Consider the following 20,755-nt stretch of genomic DNA (forward strand, 5'->3'; position numbering starts at 1 on the left):
ATTTTGAGTTTGTGAAACGAGATTGGATGACTATGATGAAAGATGAATTGATTAAAAAGTTTCAGATTGGTAAGTAATACTATACTCCCATTGCTCTATAATAAATGTGAGAAAATGATCTATCATGTAATTATATATAGCCACATAGGACAAATAAGAAAGTCTAGTAGTCAAGAATTGTGCACTTCACCAAGTTATTCTTTGTTTTCCTCTAGTTTTGTTATAACTCAAATTTATTTAGATAATGGGATTGAATCCTCCATTTGGTGTCCATGCCGCCCTTATGAATAAATTTATCAACAAGGCTTTGGAGTTCCTTCCAAAATTAGTCATACTTATTGTTCCAAAGGAAACAAAAAGGTTAGTCATCTCTATTTTTTACATAATGTCATTGAACATGTACATACTAGAAGCTTTCTATAATGTATGAATTATATTTCACAAAATAAGCACACCTTGAATCAAGCTTTGACCTGTGCCATTGAATTTTATGGCTGGTATTCATCTTTTTGGTTTGTAACTTATCTAAACAGACTAGACAAGAAACTAGAAAGATATGATCTTGTTTGGGAGGATCCAGAGCTATTGGGAGATGAGGTTTGTTTACTTGTCAATAAATTGTGCAAGATTATGAAATTTTTCTCTTAGATTATGTTCTTATCACAACGATTTGCATTTGCCTAGTCATTTTATTTGCCAGATTCTGTAGATGTTGATGACAATCAACTAAGCCAATGGAATACAATTGCACCACCACTTTATCTCTGGAGTCGACCTAATTGGACATTAGTACACAAGGAAATTGTAGTAAATCAAGGACATTTAAAAGATCATATAATAATAGTGAAGCATGGGTTTTCTGAAACAAAACCTTTGCAATCATTTGAAGGAAATCTTTGTTTAGGAGAACATGAAAAGAAGGATCAGCAATCCACTGCTTTTGGACTTGAGACCATTAACAAGTCCAGTATTCTCAAAGACAATGTGACAAAATCAAAAACTAATTCTTTATCTCTAGGAAATCAACTGGATATTCTAGATAAAAGAAAAGATGATCATATGAATGGTAAGAAAGTAAAGTCACTAGTGAGAGCAAAGGGAAGATAAGAACCTATAGGGAGAGAGAGGTTCAACAAAGGGATGATTGAGAAAAGAAAACTTGATGCAAACAAGTTTTAAAAGACCAGATCTGAGAGCAAAAGGTCTGATAAAGATAGAAAAAGAGAGGCACTTGATAAAGGAAAGATTGAAAAGGAGCTGATTGTTTCATCACCACCCTTAAAGAAAATGGATTTAATGATAGATAATGAGATTGAGTATAATGGTTATATGTGAGAATAAGGTTCTGGACACATCAATGCTACAAATGGTTTGGGTAGAACATTTGATGGAGGACTTGATAGTGGTAATAGAGAATATGAGACAAGAGGGCTCCCGAGTGATGGAAATGAGTTGGGGTAGGAAACGAGAAGAGGTTTCTAAGGAAAATTAGCCAGTGTTGATGAAGGCTATGTTAGAGGTCACCATAGAAGGTCTAGTGGTAGTGAGGGTTTTGGGAGGCTACATACCAGTACTTTAGAGGATTATGTGAGAGGAATACAACTTAGTTGGTCTACAAATAGATATGAGGAATATGCTCCTGCAAAAGTGACTAGAGGCTTCCCTAGAAGTTTTTCTAGCTTGGAATCTGACTATTCAATTCAAAAAGACCTACCAAGAATGTAGAATAGTAGACTGTACAATAGGCAGGCTCAATATAGTTATGATCTTGATTCAAGAACTAATTGGTTAATGGGGGATTCTCAAAGAGGCTTATATCGTATTGAGTAGGCTTCTTGTAATAATGATGCTTATGCACATGAATTCCATCACTCATTTTTGTTAGGGAAACAACATGAAGAGTCTTCACATATTTCTAGGGAAACATATCAGTTTATAATTTTTTGGATAAAATGGACACATCTTTGCAAGCATGGACATATTTTATCATACATGTATACTACATTGCAATTGTGATGATGAATTAGGCACCTAAGGGAGTGATTATAAAAAGATTGATATATAGGCATTATCAAATAAAATATGTTGGATGATGTGAATATGTACAAAACATACTTATGTGAGTGAGAAACAATAATATAGATGCGAAATGTTAATAAGTGAATGAGAAAAAATAGAATAGTGAGTCCAAATTGGAAGAGGCTAAATACAATATAATGAGGCATGGTGAACTTGAGTCTTTTAGACAATAGAAGATCATCTCTGGAGAATAAGATAGCATAAGTTTCATATTTAATTTTGGAATCTACATCTAATCCTGATGCATTTATAGATTTTGAGTTTTAGGGCCAAGGGTGCTTGCAATAGATGTAGCAATCCAATGCACAACAACAACCACAACTTCAACAAACCTAGCAACAACATCAACCTCAACTACAACAACCTCAGTAACTTGTTCAACCTTAATTATCAATTGTGAGTTTCCTTTTATATGATGTTCTACGTGGACCATAGTAGTAAAATATAACAGTAATTTGGTACTTAAAATTTTGATATGAATTTTTACTCGAACCTTTATGTTAACCAACAAAATAGAGCAACTAAGTTTTCAATAATGTATAAAACCCCTTTAGCGTCTTTGACATGGAATCTTACAAGTTGTCACCTCCAAAGAATCTGGGTGGAATTAGTTGTCCAATTTTTAAAGATAATTTATTTTAACAATAGAAATATAATTCATGCCTATGGAACACTTTGCATGCTTATTTGTGCTCGTTGATGTGGCTTTAAAGGAAATTTTGAATTTTTCTATATAAGCAATTATTATTTTAGTGTTCTTGATACATTTTCACTTACTTCCTTTTGGCTACTGTTACTCCTAAAAATAAACTCTTTTGTGCCTTATCTGTGCACAATGTCATGTGGGCTTAGTAGTCACCATTTTATTTTGAAATGAAAAATACTTTATAATAAATATTTTTCATCTATTCTTTCCTTAAAAAATAAGCATTTATTTTGTGTAACTGCATGGTCAAAGGGTGGATGTAGAATCTATAGCTGCAACTGCATGTTTGATGCATCACCTTGGTGATGTTACATCAAAATTTAAGGCAATACTTAATATCATAAGTGGAAGAGCAATATTTGTACCTAAATGCAAGCACTTGACTATGAAAGTATTGCAAGCTAAAAATTTTGAGAAAGGCACAGATTCTAATGTGCTCCTTACAATACTTGATATAATGAAAGATAGGATTCAAAACAACTTCAAGTCATCTAGCTCTGGAACTCCTAATGGTATAAATAACCTATTATAGCTAAATATACTACTAAATATGCTATGAAATGTACTCATACAATGTTATACACATTGTATGATTATTCTTCAAAGGGTATTAGCTCAATGGAAGAGCACTTGTTTTTAAACTAGGAGGATGGTGGTTCAATTCCATCATGCCCTATTACAACTATATATACTACTAAATATGCTACTAAATATACTAATTATGTGACCAAATAGATCACTACATATAAAATTAAATATATGACTAAATCAACTTTCAAATTTATGACTAAATATGTGATTAAATATACTATTAATTATATGACTAAATGTGTGAATAAATCAACAATAAAAAATAGTGACTTAAATTAGTCAAGTGACTAATAGTAGTTAATATCCAGTCATTTATAACACTAGTAAATATACTACTAAGTGATTTTAGTCATTGATTTTGATCCATGACTAAAATATACTACTAAAAATCAATCAAGTGACTAATAATAGTTAATATCTAGTCATTTATAACACTACTAAATATACTACTAAGTGATTTTATTACTGATTTTGATCTATGACTAAACTATACTGCTAATTTAATAGTATATTTAGTAGTATATTTTAGTCACATATCAAAATCAATGACTAAAATCGCTTAGTAGTATATTTAGTAGTGTTATAAATGATTGGATATTAACTACTATTGGTCATTGACTGATTTTAGTCACATATATACAATTTTTAGTGGTGTTTTTAGTCACATACTGTTATTTTTGTACTAGTGTAGTGTTGACTGAGTTTAGACCACTTGGAAGTGATTAGTATGAACCGAGCTTCTACATCTCCGAAGAGCATGATGATGCTGAGTGTTGACAATGGTTGTCGAGTATCAGAACCTCACAGAGTTTTCCTTCAAAACTTGAGTACTAGTAGTTGAGCTGACTTTGTGTATTTTGGTGAAACTTGTATTCTAGCCAACTTTGATGTATTATATTTCGGATTGATATATATGTAATGTATTGTATCACATCCAAACATGAGAATAAGATATATGAGACACACTAAGAGTAGAAGTGCAAAGTAAGAAGGTTACAAGTAGTATAAAGAGTAGAAAAGATTTATCTATCATAACAACATGATCATTACACTCCAAGGGAATCTCAACCAGTAAATCAAAGTTGCAGATCAGAGATCAACCATTGGTTCTATTGGAAATATTCAAGACTATGCTAGGTTACTAAGAGGGGAGGGGTAAATCAGTAACCTTACATCTTTATCAAATTTAGATCTTAATTACAATAATCCAATAATCATTTAATTCATTAAATCATATCTAACTACATGCATTAGAAATTGAAAACATAAACATTCATGGCACACGAACACAATAATTTGGTGACACAGAAACCTTCCAAATAGAAAGTAAAACTAGGGTGGGGATGATACCCACAAAACTTCAATACTGTAGCATAAAGTTTCCCTATTAAGGCTTATAATGATCACTTCTAATGATCTGCCCTATTAGGAGCATTAAGGACTACTAAGTCCACCTTGTTAGAGGATTTACAAACATACAATGAAGTATGCACTCGGTAAAGAGATTTGACAAAAGATTATTAAGTCTACCTTGTTAGAGTATTTTGGACTGGTTCACCTATTAGAATGAAATAATAGATCTCTAACTTACAATTGATTTTCTGATAGAGGTTTTTTGAAGTACTAATCACCTTTATGTGATAGATATGACTCTGTTGCTTCTTTGTTGATATGGCCTTACAATATACTTGCTGTTGATTCGCATTCACATGCTTCTTACATACTCTTCATTCTCACTTTCTATTCATGCATACATACATTTATCTATCTATATGTCTATATAGATATGATACAATCCAATTTACAAAATTACAAAGTTGGCCAATATACAAGTTAACACCAATATTACAAAGTCGACTCAAATGAAGACACTCAAGTTCTAAAGACGGACTTGGTGAAGTTCTGATACACGGTGTCCACTGTCATTACTTAGCATCATCATGCATTTGATAGAAGTGAAAGCTCAGTCCATACTAATAATCTCAGAGTAGTCTCAAACTCGGTCTACACTGACAACTCAATAGATACTGTGCAACTTGGTAGAAACTGAATTCCATGTTTACTATACTTAAACTCGGTATACACTAATTATCTCATCACTTGGTTAACACTAACTTCACTTCACAAGAACTGATGGCTTGATAGAAACTATGAAGCTTGGTGGCTATTGAATTACATGAAAAAAATTGTAGACTGTTTAATGAGTTTGGTAACCATACAGAATATGAATAAGTGTTGTCACTAATAACAAACTTGACTTAATGCCAACAATATCCCCCTTTGGCATTGGTGACAAAAACACTTATCAACCAAAACTTATATACATTACAATGTGATGCTAGCTCAGTACTAGAATACTATTTTTGAGATTTTTCAAAATTTATCTTTGTAAATATATACTTTCCTTTCCTTTTCTTTGTATTATTCTCCACCATACAATATACATACTAAGTGTTTCTGCCCATATATACATACATACTCTCACATAGATATATTCTGTTTCTCCCCCTTTTTGATGATAATGCCAAAGATTTATTCAAAACTTATTTACATAGAGACACTAATATAAGAAAGAGAATCATAATCTACTTTAAGTATGAGTGCTAAAGTCTTATCCCAATTTTCTTGCAAAACTTTGCATGTATGTAGAGCAATTTGAACTTCTACAAAGAGTTCTATCATATGATCTGCAATTGAGAAGTTGTCGTCATGGATCAATGTTTTTGAGTAAACAATGTGCTTCTGCATTGTGTCCATGAAGAGAAGGATCATATTCTGAATATCTATTAGTGAAGACCAGATCCTTGCTTCTTCTCTCAACAATTCTGCGTGCAGATCTGACAAGAATCTGATTTTCATATGATGTGCAGAGCTTGAACTAGGGTCAAGTTACAACTATTGTGCACTAGCCTTCAAATCTTTATCAATTTTATTCAATTTTCTCTTTATTTCCTTTGTGAACTTGGTAACATTGCATAATTTTCCAAAAAAGTGATGTAACATTTGTGCAAGAATTTTCAAGATTGGTCAAATTTGAGGAAAGCTCCACTTGCTGAATAGCAATTTGTTGAGGAATGTTCTCAAGTACTTTGTTATCAAATTTCTTTTCTACTTTCTAAATAAGTGTTGTCACTAATAAAAAAATTGACTTAATGTCAACAGGTTCATCCTAACAGGTGGAATAGTTAAATTCTTTTATAAGGTAGACTTAATAGTCTTTTGCAAATCTCTTTATTGAGTGCATACTTCATTGTATGTTTTGTAAATCTTTTAGCAAGGTGGACCTGGCAATCCTTATTGCTTCTAATAGGGCAGATCATCAGAAGTGATCAATTATAAACTTTAACTAGCCAACTTTATACTTTAGTACTAAATCTTGTGGCTATGATCCCCGCCCCAGTTTTACTTTCTATTTGGAAGGTTTCTGGATCACCATATCTTGTGTCAAACTATTTGGAATGTTTTAATGCTTTCAGTTATTTATGCATGCAATTATATTTGTACATATATATAGCATTTTTGTAGGCCCTACCCTATCCTATAAATTAATTGTGGGGTGAGCGGCAGTATTTTTCCCCCCCTGCAGTTTGTAGTGGTGTTTTTCCGCAAGTCATTTGACATTATGTCAGCCCATTGTTGACGATCTCTTCATGCATTTCTTCAATTTGTTTCGCCCGTATATTTTTCCTCTCTTTATATCTTTCCTCCTAAGCTCTCTCTCATTCTTGGTCGAACATGCCCATGGTATGCTTCCGGAGTTCTTCATCACCCTTTATATATATATATATATATATATAAAGGATTAATTGGTGAAATAAGATTAAGTTTTATTGGTTCCTGATTTACCCCTCCCCTCTCAATAACCCAACCTATCCTATATTTTCAACAATTGTGAACTAAACATGTACAACATGTGGCATCAATGTGATTCTCCCAAGAGAAATGAAGAGGTAGGAAAGAGTTCCACGGACAACTCCAAACCTTTGCATGAAGGTAAAAAATTGCTTCACAATTAAAGTGACTCTGGGAGGAATTCTACCTATAGGATTAGAACTCCATGAAATATGAAGACACTAATGGGTCTTTGTACCTAAGTTGTGAAAAGGATCAACATTATTACCTTGATAAGTTATCTCCACAAATTTTTCATGTCCTACAACCTATGAGAAGCAAACCAAAAGCAGGATTTTCTTTTATAGTAAGAAAATACATCTATTCAAATTGCAAATCAAACTACACAACCATGAGTTTGACACCAATACCAAGGAAGGATTTTAAGAGAGGAAGGAGCACTAAACATAAGCAACCAACAATGTTAGGAAAAAAGGCCAAGAAAATATATCTTTGAAACAAAGAGGCAAAGCAATTAATTGATATTTGTTGCGATTATGTGTGTACACATTGCATAATATTGTTATATAGAATTATTTAATTTTATTATGTAATCTTGTATCTAGGAGCACCTAGATGGGCATGCAACATGTAGGCGTTCTCATGTAATATTCTTCATGAGTTAGATTATAACAATGTGATAATATTTGATATAATTATTTAATATTTGAGAAAAATAATTAAATGTCTAATGTCAAATGTGGGTCAATAGGGGTTTGGTAGCATGTGGTTTATGTAATATCACTTGGTGGTTTTGTTGGAGCTTGCTACTACAAAAGCAATCACAAGAGTGGTTGTTAATGTGAGAAAGAAAAGGCAAAAAGGAAACTCGAGCAAGACAAGGCTTGATACATTAGCCAAAGGGAGCATTTGTGATGGTTAGAAGCATGACATGGGATGTGTGGATTCATGCTTGTTCTGATAGATTTCTTAGTTGTGAATATGTCTTTGAAGGCTTCCATGGTTGTATTTCAATGGTATTTTTGTTGAATAATAAATGGTAATGGATGTTTTTGGAGGTTGTCTTTTTTCTATCAGTAAGGGTTTCCCAAGGTGTTTGTTGTGTCACATTTTTGTGAGTGTGTTGTCTATTCTCTTGTATGTGTACTTTAAGTGCTTATTTATTTCAAATCTATTATGGATTATGCGAAAACAGTGATATTTTTTGGTTGCAAGCTTCCTTACAAGTGGTATTAGAGCTATAGTTTTGTTGTAATCCTAGATTGAATCCATGGGCATGCATGAAAGAATAAAAAAAGGAAATGATATATGAGTTTTGTAGGTTGTTTATTGCAAATCTAAGGGTTTTTGATTTGATATTATGATGGGTTGTTGGCAAATTTTGGACATGTGAAATTGTTGGTCAAAAGTTTTTTTGGATGTTTCATTTAAATGAGGTTTTTAGAGGGACCTTGCAGAATTGACCTCCTAGGAAAAACATACCTCGCCATTGGATCTAGGTTGGCCTTTCCATAAATTTTGATATATAACATGCCCTAGTTTGGCCATGTTAAGAGAAAATGCATAGTTTTTCTAGTTTATGCCCATGACAGTTGTCAAATTTAATCTCATCTGAATTTTTGTCACAAAAAAAAACACTTTGAGGCTAATTTCTCTTACTATATTTCATTTAGTTTTCTCCCAGGTTATTACTACAAGGGTTTGGGGGTAGCACCCCCAAGACGAGGTCAAGGGGTAGTGCCTCAGGTGTGCTCCTTATCATAGTACAAGGTGGGGTTGAGGGACAACAACATTGCAAGGGTTATCAGCGGCAGCACCCTCGAAGTAAAAAATGAATTAATTATTGTAAAAGGGCTGACTTTTATTTTTCCATTGGATGACTTATTCTAGCCCTAATTTTGTAAGAGAAAACAACTTGTATAAAATGGCTTAAAGTTAGGGATTTCATAATGTATGATGAGATTGTAGCTTCTTGTGGCGATATTGAGTTGTAAGGGATTGCAAGGATTTCATATTGTAATCACTAGATAATAATAATATTATACTTGTTGTTGGTGGACGTAGCCAAGGGATTGGGTGAATCACATTAAATACTTGTGTCTTGTGTTCTCTTTTGTGCAATTTATTATTTTTTAATATTGGTCAAATTTTCATGTAACCATTACTTTTGTTTGTGGTTCATCATAAAAAGCTAGAACTTTTACTCAAGATATCAGATTTTGGACACCTTATAGCCATTGAAAAGCTAGTTCAGAGCACTAAAACTTGGTATAGATTTGATTTTGTGATTTTGAAATTTTATTAGGTTTTAAGAGCCTAAAAGTTAGATGTTGTTTATTTTAAGTACAATTTTGAGCATAACTTGGGCATATAGAGTTGGATGTTGGACTTTGACATAGGCAACAAGTGAATAACTAGGCCCAAAGGCTCACCCAGCTATCCAAACCACCCTGTAAGAGTTAACACAATGGAAAAAAACACAAAGAACAACAACCAAAGGAGGAAGAAGAGTGAATTACTTTTATTGATTCATCAAAATATCTTCATACATGCCCAGCTATAAGGCCTTGTGGGTTACGACCAATTACAAATACATTCACATTCAAAGATCCAATTGCAAATTTAGACTTTTAGTTCTGCTCTCAAGTCTTCTTCCCAAAAGCTTACCTAATTCTAAGCCTAAAAACTCTATATATACTTGCCAAAATGGCTTATAGATTATTCTAGAACATTACATAATAGGAAGGCTGACCCAACAATGGTTTGGACACATACCAAAAAAATATCTTAACATAAATGTCGCAAACAAAATAAATCCCACAAGTCGGCTCACAGAAATCACGTCCAAATGTTGATGCTTGGCGAACACTAGATAACTCAGTGAATGAAGATTCACTTGGCATACACTAGATAACTTGGTTAATGAAGAGTCACTTGACATACACTATACACTAGGTAACTCGGTTAATGAAGAGTCACTTGGTGAACACTGGGTAACTAGGTTAATGAAGAGTCACTTGGCGAACACTGGGTAACTCCGTTACAAGTGTCAATACAAGTAAAGCCAATACAAGTAATTCAACAACCTTTTGTTTCAAAGTCTCAAAACTCTTATCAGCTCCATGTGTCCACTTGAATTTCTTTTTATCTCCCCTCATTGTTTCAGTCATAGCATTACAAATAGCACTAAAATTCTTTATAAACTTTCTGTAAAAACTAGCCAAACCATGAAATGATCTTACCTCACCCACATTCTCAGGTGTAGGCCATTCCAAAATTGCTTTAACCTTCTCAGGATCCATCCTAAATCTATCAGCTGAAATCACAAATTCCAAATACACAATCTCCTCTTGTATAAAAGAACACTTTTTCAAATTAATCAACTTTTTCTCTTTCAACCTCTGCAATACTTGTCTAATATGCTCAAGATGTTCTTCCTTAGTCTTGCTGAATATTATAATATTATCCAAATAAATAATAAAAAATTTACCCAAGAATCTTTTCAGAACTTCATTCATCAACCTAATGAAAGTACTAGGTGCATTAGTCAAACCAAAAGGCATAACCAACCATTCATACAAACCATCTTTTGTCTTGAAAGCAGTCTTCCATTCATCACCTTCTCTGATTCTAATCTGATGATAGCCACTCTTCAAATCAATCCTAGTAAAATACTTTGCTCCACTCAAACAATCCTTATGTCATCCATCCTTGGCATAGGAAACCTATATTTCACTGTTATCTTGTTAATGGCTCTGGAATCAGTACGCATTCTCCATTTCCCATTCTTTTCTAATATAGTAGGGACAACACATAGACTCAAGCATTCTCTTATCAAACCTTTTTGCAACAACTCATGCAGTTGTCTATTAAGTTCTTCATTCTCTGCAGGTGTCAATCTATACGGTGCTTTGTTTGGAAAACTAACTCCAGGGATTAGATCCATACAATGACTTATACTTCTTACTAGAGGTAAACCATCAATAATATCATCAGCAATAATTTCTTTATACTCATTCAAAAACTCTACAATTTCTTCTGGCACTCGGTCAATACTACCATCTGTCATTCGGTCACCACTAACTAGCACTCGGTTAACACTACTCGATTTTCTTGGACTTATAGCAAAACATACTTGATTCTTTTTCATTTCCTTTTCAAATTGTTTCCCATTAACCATGCATATTTTTATAGTAGTACAATTAACCTCATCTAGATTTTCGATCAAAGGAAACAATGTTTATTTCTTTCCATTTACCCAAAGAGTATATTGATTCAATCTTCCATCATGTACATCATATCTATCATATTGCCAAGGTCTACCCAACAAAATATGACAACAATCCATGGGCATAATATCACACAAAACTTCATCAAAGTAATGTCCAATTTTGAACTTCACAAGGCATTGCTCACTTACCAATATCTTATGCTCATCTTTGATCCATGAAACATGATAAGGTTTGGGATGTTTCAGCCTCTGCAATTACAACTTTGTAATCAACTCTTCTAATGCCAAATTTGTAGAACTTACACTATCAATGATCACTTTACAGTATTTTCCAGCCATCTTACATCTTGTCTTGAAAAGACTTCTCCTTCAAATAGGTTCCTCATCACCTCCCTTATTACATAAGGTTCTTCTCACCATTAAATTTTTTCCAACCTCAGGTCCACTTGGTGAACCCTCATCATCTTCTATAATCACAACATTTCTATTACCTTGCCTACTTTCAGAGTATCTACATTCAAAAGATCTATGTCCCTCTTTACCACATCTAAAACAATTACCGTGAAATCCACCTCTAGAATAGGAATTACCTCTTCCTCAATAAGAACTAGTGCCTCCTCTGTAAGAATTACCACTTTTCCATTCGGTCTTGCCTTTGTCATCATTCTTCCATTCAAATTTTCCTTTATCCTACACAGAACTTTTAGATTGGCCACCTTCACTATAAGCTCTACCTCTACCTCTTTGGAATCTGCCACCTCTACCTCTTTGTCTTTGTTCATGCTTCTTTGTCAAGATCTCCTTAGCCTTCAAGGCATACTGGTATGCTTCTTCCACACTTTGCAACTTCAAAAAACTTATCTCATCTTGTATTCCAGATCTCAATTCATTAATTTATCTTGCAATTTTCTCAACATCATCATCCACATGTCCATATCTGATGTCCAGTCTATAGAATTCCTTAGTATACTCTTTCACAGTTATGTCTTTTTGCTTCAAATTTTGCATCTTTCTCAAAAAGCTAACTTGGTAATCAGTAGGAAGGAATTTGTTCTTTACCTTGTTCGCCATCTTTGGCCAAGTTTCTATCTTCTCCTTTCCTCTCCTTTTTCTATCAGTTTGCAAGTGCTCCCACCATAGTGATGCATGACCTTTCAACCTAGTGACTGCAATCTTCACCTTTCTATTATCAGAAGTGTTTTCATACTAAAAGAACTTCTCCATATCAGAGATCCAATCCAACATAGCATTGGTATCCAATTTTCCATCATAAGGAACAACTTCTACAACAGGCTTTGAATTTTCCCTAGACAATATTTGCAACAATCTTTCATCATCTTGATCTTCTTCAAGTTCTGGATTATGGTTCGGTGCTACTGCTTCATCATCACTTACATCATACAGATGTGCTCCTCTCCTTTGGGCTATCTCCACAGCATCTAATCTAGCTACAATTTGTCTCAACTGATCCAATATAACATTATCAACATTATTTCCTCTACCATGAACCATCTTTACAAATCAGGTTCCTGCAAGATCATAACCCTCTGCAAGTTATAGGTCAAATCCATAGATCTGCCACCCTACAACAAAATCCAAATCAGGGTTCTACACGATCCAATCTCCACAAGGATGAACCTTAGGCTTTGATACCAATTGACGTAGGCAACAGATGAATAACTAGGGCCAAAGGCTCACTCAACTATCCAAACCACCTTACAAGAGTTAACAAAACAGAAATGAACGCAAAGAACAACAACAAAGGAGGAAGAAGATTGAATTACTTTCATTGATTCATCAAAATATCTTCATACATGCCCAGCTATAAGGCGTTTTGGGTTACGGTCAATTACAAATACATTCACATTCAAAGATCCAACTGCAAATTTGAACTTTCAATTCTGCTCTCAAATCTTCTTCCCAAAAGCTTATCTAACTCTAAGCCTAAACACTCTATATATACTTGCCAAAATGGCTTATAGATTATTCTAAAACATTACATAAGAGGAAGACCGACCCAACAATAGTCTGGACACATCCCGAGAAAATATCTTAACATAAATGTTGCGAACAAAATAAATCTCACAAGTTGGCTCACAAAAATCACGTCCAAATGCTGACGCTCGGCGAACACTAGGTAACTTGGCGAATGAAGAGTTGCTTGGTGTACACTGGGTAACTTAGTTAATGAAGAGTCACTTCACATACACTAGGTAACTCGGTTAATGAAGAGTCACTTGGCAAACACTGGGTAACTAGGTTAATGAGGAGTCACTTGGTGAACACTGGGGAACTTGGTTAATGAAGAGTCACTTGGTGAACACTGGGTAACTAGGTTAATGAAGAGTCACTTGGCTAACACTGGGTAACTCAGTTAATGAAGAGTCGCTTGGCAAACACTGGGTAACTAGGTTAATGAAGAGTCACTTGGCGAACACTGGGTAACTTGGTTAATGAAGAGTTAATTGGCGAACACTAGGTAACTCGATTAATAAAGAGTCACTTGGTGAACACTGGGTAACTCGGTTAATGAAGAGTCACTTGGAAAACACTAGGTAACTTGGTTAATGAAGAGTCACTTGGCAAACACTGGGTAACTAGGTTAATGAAGAGTCACTTGGTGAACACTTGGTAATTGGGTTAATGAAGAGTCACTTGGCATACACTGGGTAACTAGGTTAATGAAGAGTCACTTGGCGAACATTGGGTAACTTGGTTAATGAAGAGCCACTTGGCGAACACTGGGTAACTCAGTTAATGAAGAGTCACTTGGCGAACACTGGGTAACTAGGTTAATGAAGAGTTGCTTGGCGAAAACTGGGTAACTCGATTAATGAAGAGTCACTTGGTGAACACTGGGTAACTAGGTTAATGAAGAGTGAAAAAAATGAGTAGGATAACAAGGCAACCCAAGATGCTCTTGTATCAAACTTTGAAATGTCCATGAAAAGCTCTTAGAGAGGTCTATACATGGGTTTAGATTTGGTGTAGGTTTGGCATAGTTTATTTAATGATATATTAATCTAAATGGTTTATTATTTATATTGACTACAGTAACATTGTGAGATTATAATCATTCTTTTCAAGATAACATAGCTTTTGGATGGTGTACGGTGAGGGAGTGGGTGTCAGAGTGGGAATTGGAGAGATAGGAAATTTGAATTCAACATCGAGTGGTTCTATCCAAGATGGAGCAGAAAAGGGTTCTAGGGCCTGCTAGAAGTAGGAAGACTAGGGGAATATTGTTCCCTTAGGGAATGAGGGCCCACAGCAATCAAGGCAGTCCCCAAGGAAGGAGGATTTGAAATTTGGTCAAACAATGCTAGGCCCACTAAATGCTCAGAAGGTCCCTGACTCGGGTTTTCAAGGTTGATGGTCTTCTCTCTTTAGGATAAAATCTATAGGAGAGTCTTCCTTCCCAAAGATAAAAGACATCTCAGACAAAGAAAGGTATGTTCACTATTAAAATCCCTGATGAACTGATAAATCATAACATTGCTTCTATGGCGTCCTCTCTAGTTGGAAAGTTCATTGGCCCTAGGCCAAATATAGATATTGTGAGGACCCATGTGAGAAATAGATGGGACCTGAAAGGGCATGTGGAGATAGTGGCTATGGAAAAGGGCTTCCCCTCCTTTTAGTTCTCATGTATGGAGGATCTCATGAGGATTTTGTGTATTGGATCCTGGTCCTTTGGATGGTTGATGGTAGCCTTGCAAAAATGGACTTCAAAGCTAGATCTCAACAATTCTTTCTTTATTCAAGCGCCTATATGGGTCTATTTTCCTAAACTTCCAATGGAATTTTGGTATGAGGATGTTTTCAATAGCATAGCTAAATCTTTTGGGGAGCTCTTATCCATAGATCCTGTCATAATGTCGAGGAGCCAGTTAACTTATGCTAGAATATGCATTGGATTTAGTGAGGGAAGAGATATGCTAGAGGTGGTGTATTGGATTTTGAAAGTGTCCCCTTTGCTTGTTTTCATTGCAATAAGATGGGCCATGTGGCTAAGCTTTGCCCTTGGTTCTTGGAGGATAAAGCCAAGAAATAGAATCAAAATAAAAGCAAGGCCAAGGGAATAACAAAGGACAAAATTGATAGCTCTAAAGAGAGAGAGAGAGAGAGAGAGAGAGAGAGAGAGAGAGAGAGAGAGAGAGGAAATTGAACAACATAATTAACAAGGAATTAGTTTCAAAGTAGCATCATGAGAAAACAGAGGTTGCTCCTCCTTTGGTAGATGAGGGAGTCCTAGGGGTAGAACCTACAGGTACCAAAACTTTTTGTGAGGAATCACAAAGGCTAGTATTTGAGGAGAAAATGATGGTGTCTGAGCCAAATGATCTAGAAAACTTGAAGTAGTCATACCCTATGGGGGAATTAATCTAAGAGAATCTTCCTGGGAAAGTAGGACCTAACCTAGAAATAGGCAGGGATATATCTAATATCCCCATGAACCAAGCCAGTGTGAGAGGGAGGAGGCAACTCTCTCAGGTGGTTTAATCCTTAAGGGAGGTGTTAATCTCAGTATGGGGATTGCCTCTCCGGGGAAGATCTTAAGAGTGGTGGATATGGTTAGATCCTCTTTGCTAAGGCAATTTACTCATATGGATGCTCTGTATGTGACTTGTATTGATGAATATTGGGGGAAATGGACATCTATAACAAACAAAAAAAGAGTTAGGACCCTTCCCTAGTTTCCCCAGTTGCAACAAGAAGCAAAGTGAAGGTTGATGTTGGAATAAAACCTAAGAGTCTTGGAAGAAATAGTAATAGTTAGAACAGGAAAGAGGAGACTAGAAGGAATCTAGCAGATGGGAGCCAAAGGACCATCCAAGATACTTGTCTATCAAAGAAGAAATGAAGGTCATATCCCAAAACATTCAAGGGCTAAATGGAGCTCATAAACAAGAGATTATAAGAAATATGATTAGGGATCATAGGCCAGATTTCATCCTTATACAAGAAACCAAAATGAGAAAGGAGGTGGTGGAAAGAATTTCTTTTAGTAGAAGTCTGGAGGGCTTTGCAATGAACTCGGAAGGGGCTTCACGAGGTTTTCTTACTCTCTATAGCTCATATCTTTTCAAGTCTCAAGTTTTGTTTGGTGAAGGTAATATTCTCCTCATTCAAGTTGAAAATATTAAAAATAAAGAATCCTAGTTTCTTTTGAATGTGTATGCTCCCAACACTAGGAATGATAGGTGGAACTATTGGGTTAAAATTAAGAATATTTTATCTAGATTCCAAGTGGAAATGTGTATTATCTTGGGGGACTTCAACACCCCTTTAAGGGAGGATGAAAAATAAGGAGGTTTGCCTCCTAATCTAGACACCAAGCTGGACCTTTCTGACTTTATCAATTATTTGGCTTTTCTGGATGTTGACCTTCAGGGAGGTCTCTTCACTTGGTCAAATAGAAGAGTTGGTAGAGACTGCATTCAAGTTCATTTGGATAGGGCTCTCATCTCTTTAGACTAGATGTCTTCATATAATTGCAATCCTTCTTTAATGGTCAAGACTACATTGGATCACTTGCCCATTTCCCTCACTTTAAACCCCACTGATATCAAACGTAACTTCCCCTTCAAATTTTAGAAAATATGGACCTCCCACCTAGATATTTCTCTCTATATCTTGGATTGATGGAATATCCACATAAAGGGTTCTACTATGTTCAAGGTGGCTAAGAAACTAAGAAATGTTAAGTTGAACATTTGAAAGTGGAACAAGATTGATTTTGGTAATATCTTTCACTGTAAAGCTTAGATCTTGGAGGACCTTGGCATCTTTCAAGATGTTACTCAGAAGGAGGGGTATAATAAAGAGAGGCTAGATGTGGAGAAATCTATCATTATTGAGCTTCACAATGTTATTAGTCAACAGGAGGCCTATTGGAAATAGAGATCGAGGGTTGTCTAGTTGAAAGGGGGGGACCAAAATACTAGGTTCTTCCACACCTTTACTTTGAAACATAGAGTTCATAATAGAATTCACAACATGAAGAAGGGGGCACTTGTTATGGAAGAATAAAATGAAATAGTTGTTGAAGCTATTTTATTCTTCACTAATCTGCTTTCAAAAAACTCAAATTTGGTGGATAAAGATCAGTTGGAAATCTTATCAAATATTCTGGCTCTGATCCAACCTAAAGAGAATGCAAAATGATTGGGGTTATTCCCTCCCCTCAGTAAGTTGAGTAGTTTGTCTTTTCTCTTGCAGCTGATAGGTCCCAAGGTTTGGATGGTTTCCCATCTTTTTTCTTTCAGATTAACTGGAATGTCAATAGGATGTCACCGAAGCAATGCAAGAAGTCTTCTCAAGGAGGTTAATGCCACTTTCCTAGTGCTTATCCTAAAGGTGGTTCGGGCATATTCTATGAACCAATTCATACCTATCAGCCTGTGTAACTCTTTTTATAAGATTATCTCTAAAGTGTTGTCTTCAAGGATTATCAAGGTTCTCCCTTCCATTTTAGCACCTCAACAATTTGGTTTTGTCCAAGGTCAAAAAATCTTGGATTCTATTATGACTATCCAAGAAGTTATCCACTCTTTGGAAGAAGGTAATAGAGAAGGTTTCCTCCTCAAGCTTAACATGTCAAAGGATTTTGGTGGCATGGGATAATATGAATGGTGGATTAGGGATAAGGAAATTGTGACCTTTCAACAAAGCCCTCCAAGCTAAATAGGTTTGGAGAATCTTATCTAGCAAGGGGATTGGAGGGACATCTTGGAAGACAAATACCTTCAAGGACCTTCAATTAGAAACTTTCTCTTTGGTGAGTCAATTCCCAAAGGATCTAATATATGGGATGGTTTTCTTAGTGCTAGAGAAGTTGCTAATAGTAGGGTGAAATGGAGTGTTGGGAATGGAGAGGATACCCTTTTCTGGTAGGAAAATTGGCTAATTTAGGGGCCTCTTATCTTCTTTCATAATTTTAAAAAATGGGTCTGCATTTGCATCGAGAGGTTTGGAAGATTTGTTAGTAATTACAAACAAGGTCAGGGTTGGAGGGATCTTGCTTCCATATCAATGGACTTAAAATCTCTAATGAGTATTCTTCATTCGGTGGTTGTGAATGAGGATTAGGACCAACTTGTTTGCAAGAATACTTCAAATAGTACCTATTCGGTGGCCTCGGGATACCAAGCTATTATGAGGCAAGATTTGAGACTGGATAGGGCTAAGGCTTGGTTCCTTGATCTTATCCCTAAAATCAATATTTTATTTTAGCTTTATGGTTCAGGGGCACCTTGAAACATAGGGCCCTCACCTTTTCATTTTTTTTTGGTTTTATGCTCCAAGAGAGCTTTTGCAAGTAGGAATAAGGGTCATTGGACCTAAGTGTGATAGCTAGGGTGTAGGAAGTCAAAATGTCCTAGGAAGAGTCGTAATGGCCTAAAAGTGCAAGGTATACCTTACCATGGGCTAATGAGTAACCTAAGGGATGAATCAATAGCTTAGGGAAGGGTCCCTAGTATTTAATTTCTAAGGGATAGCCTAAATGACAAGTTAGAAGTGTTAAAAAGAGCAAGCAAGAAAATTCGCAAAAGTTGCTCGATTGCACTTTTGCAATTTTTGCAAAAATGCTTATTTTGCAGGAAATTATGGGTTTGTCTTCTAAAATACTAAGGATGATGATGCAAACCATAAGTATGGAGGGAAAATACCTAGGAGGGGATATAAAATACTTTCCAAACCCTAAAATGGAAGAAGTGGTTGTCTTTGGTACGAACAGTAGGCTGTAGTGTGCCTTTTGCTTGCAAAAAGACTAATTTTCTAAGTTTTTTAAGATTTTGAATACTATTCTTGGGTACTGTACCTATTGTATTTGTAGATAGGATTAATTAGAACATTTTTATTTAGGAAGTTTTCTTTGAAATTCTTTTGTTTGATAGTTTTAAAAATCTTTCCTTTGTAGACAGTTTGTTGTCCTCTTTCAGGTAGTTTGGCTTTAAAATGGTGTAACTCAATATCCCACTATTGGAATTGTATAGACTCTTGGGGATAGTGAGAACACTCAATGTACTATATTGTGGCAAAATTTGGGCCCTTCAAAATTTTGGCAAGCAATTTTAAGCTCTTGCCCTAGGCGAGCTAGAGCATGCCTAGCTAGGGAAGAAATAGAAGCAGAGCTTGTTTTCTTGTAGGGATGATGGAGAATTCTTGAAAGTTGAATATGAAGTTTGTAGGGGATTGATAGGAGACCCTTGGATGGAAGAAGAAGGTGTGACCAATCCATCTTGGCACCTAATAAGACCAAACAACAATTTGGGCTAGTAAACCCTCAAAAACCCTCCATTTCAACACTAGCATTGTATGACCATTCTAGGGCCCAAAACCTAGAAAATATTAAAGCCCTCACAAAATAATTAGAGGTCCATGAAAAAAACTTGGAAGGTTTAGTGGAAGAAAAGTGAGAAAATCCCTATTTTGTAGGTGAAATAGGGCTGATTGGGGCTCTTCCTTGTAGCCCTATTTTGGAGAAAAAGGGTGAAATCGGATAGAAACTTAACCAATGAAAGATGTCTTAAGATGCCAGAGGATTATATTGCAAGGTATTAAGACTCCTTCCATGATCCTACAAGTGGTTGATAATTCATTAAGAATAATGGTAAAAAAGACCTAGTTTTGTGCAAGATCTTGAATACTCTTAATTTAGGATGGTAGCCTGGTAGGTAGCAAGAAGTGAAAACTTATCAAATAATGGAGTAGGGTTTAGGATTGGCAGATCTTTTTTTGGAAGAGGTCCTATAAATCCATGTGGTGACAATGATTGGTTCTTCCCTACTTCTCCCTATCAAGTGGTATCAGAGCTTGCAAAAGGTGTGGGAAAAAGCAAGTGCAAATCAAGGTAAATGTTTTCACCTAGTGAATCTAGTGGTTCTAGCACAATGGTGACCAATGCTGAATTGGCCAAGAAGGTAGAAGAACAAGAGAAGAAAGTAGAAGAGCAAGAGGAAGACAATAGGTCTTTGAGAGAAAGATTGGCACAACTTGAACAATTGTTGAGCGAGGTCTAAGACATTGTAGATAAAGTCAAGGGAAAGATGGAGTAGAAAGAAGAGAAGAAAGCTAAAGAGAAATAAATTGAGTTGGAAGAAGAAACTCCAACAATATACACTATTCTAGTAGAAGAGTCTTTCTTGAAGGAAATAAAGACAATAAAAAGTAAAGCCTTGCAAGGCATTCCTCTATTCAGTGGCAAGATGAATCCGGACCTCATCATGGAATGGATTGAAGGAATGAAGAACCATTTTGAATGTGATGGTGTCTCTGATTCTCAAAAAGTC

The 20,755-nt window shown here is 35.4% G+C and overlaps 1 pseudogene; it reads left to right on the forward strand.

Annotated features, from left to right (window-relative positions):
* Positions 1-244: 244 nt before the first annotated feature.
* Positions 245-2,016, forward strand: LOC149541606 (uncharacterized; annotated as a pseudogene).
* The last annotated feature ends 18,739 nt before the right edge of the window (positions 2,017-20,755 follow it).

The sequence above is a fragment of the Cupressus sempervirens genome, chromosome 8 (genome assembly GCF_028749045.1).
Source record: "Cupressus sempervirens isolate cs-2001-9-10 chromosome 8, ASM2874904v1, whole genome shotgun sequence".
Lineage (NCBI taxonomy): Eukaryota > Viridiplantae > Streptophyta > Pinopsida > Cupressales > Cupressaceae > Cupressus > Cupressus sempervirens.